Raw genomic sequence first — 6,038 nt, 5'->3', positions numbered from 1 at the left:
ATTTCTTGTATTTAAAAAAAATTTTTAATTGAGGTAAAATATACATAACAGAAAATGTAACATACTGTTTTGAAGTGTATAGTTCAGTGGCATTAAATACATTCACAAAGTTGTGCAATCGTCACCACCATCCCTCTTTTAAGCCTGCAGAACTGAAGCTCTGTACCCATTAAACAACAGCTCCCCATTCCTCGCTCCCTGCAGCCCCTGGCAGCTACCATTCTACTTTGTCTCTATGGATTTGATTTCAATAGTTACCTCATATAAGGGAAATCATACAGAATTTGTCCTTTTGTGCCTGGCTTATTTCACTTAGCATCGTGGTCTCAAGATTCATCCATATTGCAGCATGTCTCAGAATTTTCTTTTTGAAGGCTGAATAATATTCCATTATATGTATATAGCCCATTTTGGTTTTTCTTTCATCCATCGATGGACATTTGGTTTGAGGCACCTCTTGGCTATTGTGAATTTATGCTGCTATAAACATAGGTGTACCAGTATCTGTTCATGGCCTTGCTTTCAGTTCTTTTGGGCATATACCCAGAAGTGGATTCCTGAATATGATAATTCTATTAATACTTTGAAGAACTGCCATACTGTTTCCATAGCAGCTGTACCATTTTACACTCCCACTATTATTGCACAAGGGTTTAAATTTTTCTACATCCTCACCAATTTTACTGTTTTTCTGTTTGTTTTTTAGAAGATGGCTGTTATATATATATTAAAAAAAAAAACAAAAAAAGTATTGGTGATGATTAAGTAATTTGTCGAAGTGGACTTGTTGAGTGCTTGACAGTTGAGCAAACACTTGAAAGAGGAGACAGCCACACAGATACCCAAGAAAGGTTAAGAGAAACAGCCAGGGCATGGCCTTGATGTAGGAGCGTGCCTGCTGTGCAAGGAGGCCAGTGTGGCTGGAGCAGAGGGAGCAGGAGCAGAGAGGTGGGAGAGGAGTCAGGGAAGCACCCTGGGTGCGTATCACATAGGGCCTTACACACCATTGCAGGGACTCTGGCTTTTATTCTGAGTACAGTGGGAGCCACTGCAGGCTTCTGAGTAGAGGAGAGGCTTCACCTGACTGACATTTGAAGGACAGCTCAGTCTGTTCTATTGAGGTGAACTGTAGAGGCACAATGTTGGAATAGGATGCTATCACAGTAGTCATCCAAGCCAAGAATGACGGCAGCTAAGATCAAGAGTCAGAAGAGTGGTGGGAAGCTGCCAGACTCTGGTTATATTCTGAAGGCAGAGCTGTGGTTGGTAGAGAAAGGAGTCAAGGATGGCTCCTGGGCTTTTCACCTCGGACACTGAGATGGGAAGGCTGCAAGTGGAGCAGGTTTGAGTGGAGGTTCAGGAGTTCAGTTCAGACATCCAAGCAGAGATGCTGAGCAGGCACTTAGGTGAAGGGGTCTAGCATTTTGGATAGAGCTAGATATGAAAGTCATTGGCATATAAATTGGATTTAATAAATAACTATTAGCCTCACTATCGGCAAAAAGACAACCTACTGGATGGGGGAAAATATTTACAAGTGATATGACAAATAAGGGGTTAATATCACAAAATATATAAACAGCTCATACAACTCAACATCAAAAAAACAAGCAAACCGATTTAAAAAATGGGCAGAAGACTTCAATAGACATTTTTCCAAAGAAGACATACAGATGGCAAACAGGTACATGAAAAGATGCTCAATATCATTAATCTTCAGTGAAATGCAAATCAAAACCACAATGAGGTAACACCCTACACCTGTCAGAGTGGCTGTCATCAAAAAGACCATGAATAACAAATGCTGGCAAGGATGCGGAGAAAAGGGGACCATTGTACACTGTTGGTACAAAGGTAAGTTATAACCATTATGGAAAACAATCTGGAGGTTTCTCAGAAAACTACCAGATAGAACTACCATATGACCCAGCAATTCCACAGCTGGGTATCGATCCAAAAAACCCAAATGCACATGCACCTCAGTTGGTTCACAGCAGCATTATTTACAATTGCCAAGATATGGAAGCAACCTAAGTGTCTATCAACAGATGAATGGATAAAGAAGCGGTGTACACACACACACACACACACACACAGGAATATTACTCAGACATAAAAAAGAATGAAACTTTGCCATTTGCAACAACATGGATGGACTTGGTGGGTATTATGCTATGTGAAATAAGTCAGACAGAGAAAGAAATACTGTATATCACTTATACGTAGACCCTAAAAAACACAACAAACTAGTGAATATTACAAAAAAGAAACAGACTCACAGATACAGAGAACAAATTAGTGGTTACCAGTGGGGAGAGGGATGGGGGAGGGGCAAGATAGGGGTAGGGGATTAATAGATACAAATTACTATGTATAAAATAAGTGTGCTACAAGGATATATTGTACAACACAAGGAATATAGCCAAGATTTTATAATAATTGTAAATGGAATATAACCTTTAAAAATTGTGAACCACTCTGTTGAACCCCTGAAACTCATGTAATATTGTACATCAACTATATCTCAAAAGAAAAGTTAAAGAATTAGTGACCTTCATCCTAGATAGACTCAAACAAGAAAAGAATAATTTTCTCTTCTATTAAGACTCTTAGGTTTTTCTTTTTATGACTTAAAAATTTAAATGAGAATAAGAATATAAAAACAAGTATATCTGTATTATCCATATGGAGAGTGATTCAATTATTTTATAAGTTTATCATTTTACATAATAAGTGCCATCTCTTCTACTCTCATGGAAAAAGATGTAAATTCCTCACTAAATTGAATAATTTAAAATGAAGAATGGGAGAATACATTTTTTGAAGATACCCTAACCTAAAAGGGATGCCTTTGCAATTGAGAAATAATTGAAATAATTTTTATGAATTGAACAATGACTCTCCTTTTCCTTTCTCTCCATCTCATCTTTTATTCAAGTGAATCCTGCATTTTCACAGATTGGGTTGATTTGCAATGAGGGGTCCACCTGCACAGCAGCAAGCCCAGGGACACTTCTTCCCCTAGGTGGCGCCACAGGCCTGTGCTGCTTTGGTTCCTTTCTCAACAGCATCTCAAAGACGCTTCTCTCAGCAAAGTTGGACAAACTCTTGGTCCTTCTCACTTCCTAGGAATTGAAGGGAGTGGAGGAGCCAGTAGTAAAGAAACCTAGGGCTGCAGGTTGGGGACAAAAGGTCTGTTCCACCTGCTAGCCAATGCTCCAGGTCCCTCTGGCCAAGGACACTGCCCTTTCTCTTTAGTAAAAACACGGCAGATGCAAAGGCCCAGAGCCTAGGGAGTCTGGTGTCACACAGCCTCTGAGCTGCTAGCAACAGACTGCAGGCCCCACCGAGGCGCTGAGCCCTGCCTGGCCCCTGCCAGATGAGGACACAGGGAGAGATGGCTGGGGACCCAGTGTGGAGCAGCAGAGAAGATGGGGCTGCATTCGTACTCCCCACACTTTGCCGTCATGGACACGGAGCCCAAGGGCTCCTCATCTTCACTCTGGACCCTGTGTTTATGTGAGAGTCCCCAGCTGCCCCCAACATTTCCCTTGCCGGCCAAGCAAGGGCTGCCGGGAGCTGCTTGTCCTCTCCCCTCCATGCTTTCCTGGACAGCGGCTGATGCTGGGGCCATAACCAGTGAGGTCTGAGGGCTGTGGGCACAGGTAGGACACAGAGCACAGGCGGGGTCGGGGGAGAGCTGTGTCCTGCGCCCTAGCTGTACTTCCCCAGGGACAGGCACACTGCCTGGGATGCCACCTCCACCCCGGTGCCTCCAGTGCAAGAACCTCAGTAAAGAAACAAGGTGGACATAATACTTTTCAGAACACGGCCAGTGGAAGAAGACAAGGCCCCATCTGCCAAGCTCTGCAACATCCGCTGTCCCCACAGTTCTGCCCTGTCCCAACAAGTTAGCGCAAAGGAAAGTAATGAGACAGGGTCCTCCAAAGCCACGCTTTGGTTCCGTCTTGGCACAGCCAACACGCAGACACACTCAAGAGGCCTGAAGCTGTTATAGAAGCAAGGGGCTCCGGCAGAAGTAAAAGCTAGATTTGTGCTTTGAACATGCCAGAGCCTTTTAGAAACACAAGACAAGATAAAATCAGAAACTGCAGAATGAGGGAACACATTGATACCAAGAGTAAGGAGCAAGCTATGCTGGCTATTAACATACACACACACAGAGCTGTTCCTCACGCTGCACTTCTAGTTTGCAAAGAGAAGTGAAGTTCCCAGGAGCCAAGGCCACAGCAGATGAAACCGAACGCACAGCTCAGCCAGCCTTTAGATTCGTACCCGGGCTGCCATGTGCCTGGAGCTGGGAAACAAGGGCGTGTGGGAGCCGGGACCCCAGGCAAACTATCCCCCAGGGCTCTAAGTCTGCATCTTCAGGGAGAACCAGCAGCATCCACCAACTAAGCAGCGTCCCAGCCTTGCTGTGGACTGACTATATGCATCAAGCATTACCAAGTCTGCTTCTTGGTCTCCATAGGCAGCCCAGAGCCTGAGACCATGCGGATTTGCCCTGAGCAGAGACAGTCTGGCAAGTGGGAGAAATTCTGTTCCACATGGGTCTGTATGTCCATCATGGATGTGAACTCCCAGATGTGGGCCTGAGCCCACCACTGTGTGGAGGAAACAAGACCTCCATCTGGAAAGACAGTGGCTGAGTTGGGACAGACCAAGTTATGAAGGATACTGTGGTGTTTAGCCCCTTGGATCTTTCTAAGTGGTTGTTTTAGAACAAAAAGGAAGAAATCTTTACATGGGTGCAAAGCAACTGCAGCAGCTTTTCTCCAAAACACAGAACAGGGTAAAAATAGAAATGTTTCAAAAATGTTAAGTATAAAGAGACAAAAAAAACACTATAAGTTGTAGTACACAGCTTTATAACTATGTTTAAAAAGACACATGCAGAAAAAAGATAATTCCATTAAAATGCTAATGGTGTTCCTATTAAGATGGTGGAACTGTGAAATACATACAGTGGAATACTATGCAGCAGTGAAAACAAACTATTATAGACATATGGACGAATCTCACAGGTTCATGTCTTTGAAAAAAGACATCAAACTGCATACTATGTGATTCCATTTGTATGATGTTCAAAAAATAGGCAAAACAAATCCATGATGACAGAGGTCAGAACGTGGTTATCTTTGAAGGGAGTATCTCCTGAAATGGACATGAGGGCATATACTAGGGCTTTGGGAACCTTCTATATTTTAATGGGGGTGGCGGTAACACAGATGTGCACATGTAAAAGTTCACTGAGCTCTATACTTAATGGCTTGTGTTCTTTACTGTATTTGCTATACATATTTTTAAAATACTATCAATGCTGTATATAAGTGGTGAGGTGGGTGACTTTTCTCTTTTTTTCCTACTTTCCAAATATTTATAACATGTTTCTGTTTCTTGCATTATCAAAAAATGCCATATTTTAAAAGAAATATGTTTAAGAAACATATAGGTAAGTATACATCAGATAAAATCAGAATAGGTTATTAAAGTAAACCAGACAGAAACAGATTCAAAGATGCAGTAAACAGTCTTACGGTTACTGGGGAAAGAGGCTGGGAAGGGATAAATTTGGGAGTTTGAGATTTATAAATGTTAGCCACTATACATAAAAATTGATTTTTTTAAAAGTTTCTGCTGTATAGCATAAGGAACTATGTTCAATATCTTGTAATAACCGTTAGTGAAAAAGAATATGAAAACGAATATATTTATGTATATGCAGGACTGGGACATTGTGCCGTACACCAGAAACTGACACATTGTAACTGACGGTACTTCAATAATAAACAAATAAAGTAAACCAAGGGTATTTGAAGTAATATTTGGGGAGACTGTGGGTTAGCATCCTTTCCACAGCACACACGTCTGTATCCCCTCATTTGAATACAATTGTTTCTGGATGGATCATAGACCTGATAGGATGGATTCATGACAGAGCCATTTGTGCCATTTTTCAAAATGATGAAGAAGACCCCCTTGGAAGTGGGCACCGTTGAATTTCCAGAAGTGCTGGG

The 6,038-nt window shown here is 42.1% G+C and overlaps 1 long non-coding RNA gene across 2 annotated transcripts in view; it reads right to left on the bottom strand.

The window, feature by feature from the left end:
• Window positions 1-6,038, bottom strand: part of LOC106728812 — a 146,115-nt gene that overhangs the window by 68,501 nt on the left and 71,576 nt on the right. The window lies entirely within an intron of this gene.

The sequence above is a fragment of the Camelus ferus genome, chromosome 30 (assembly GCF_009834535.1).
Source record: "Camelus ferus isolate YT-003-E chromosome 30, BCGSAC_Cfer_1.0, whole genome shotgun sequence".
NCBI lineage: Eukaryota > Metazoa > Chordata > Mammalia > Artiodactyla > Camelidae > Camelus > Camelus ferus.
This window is presented reverse-complemented; position numbering and strand designations above follow the sequence as displayed.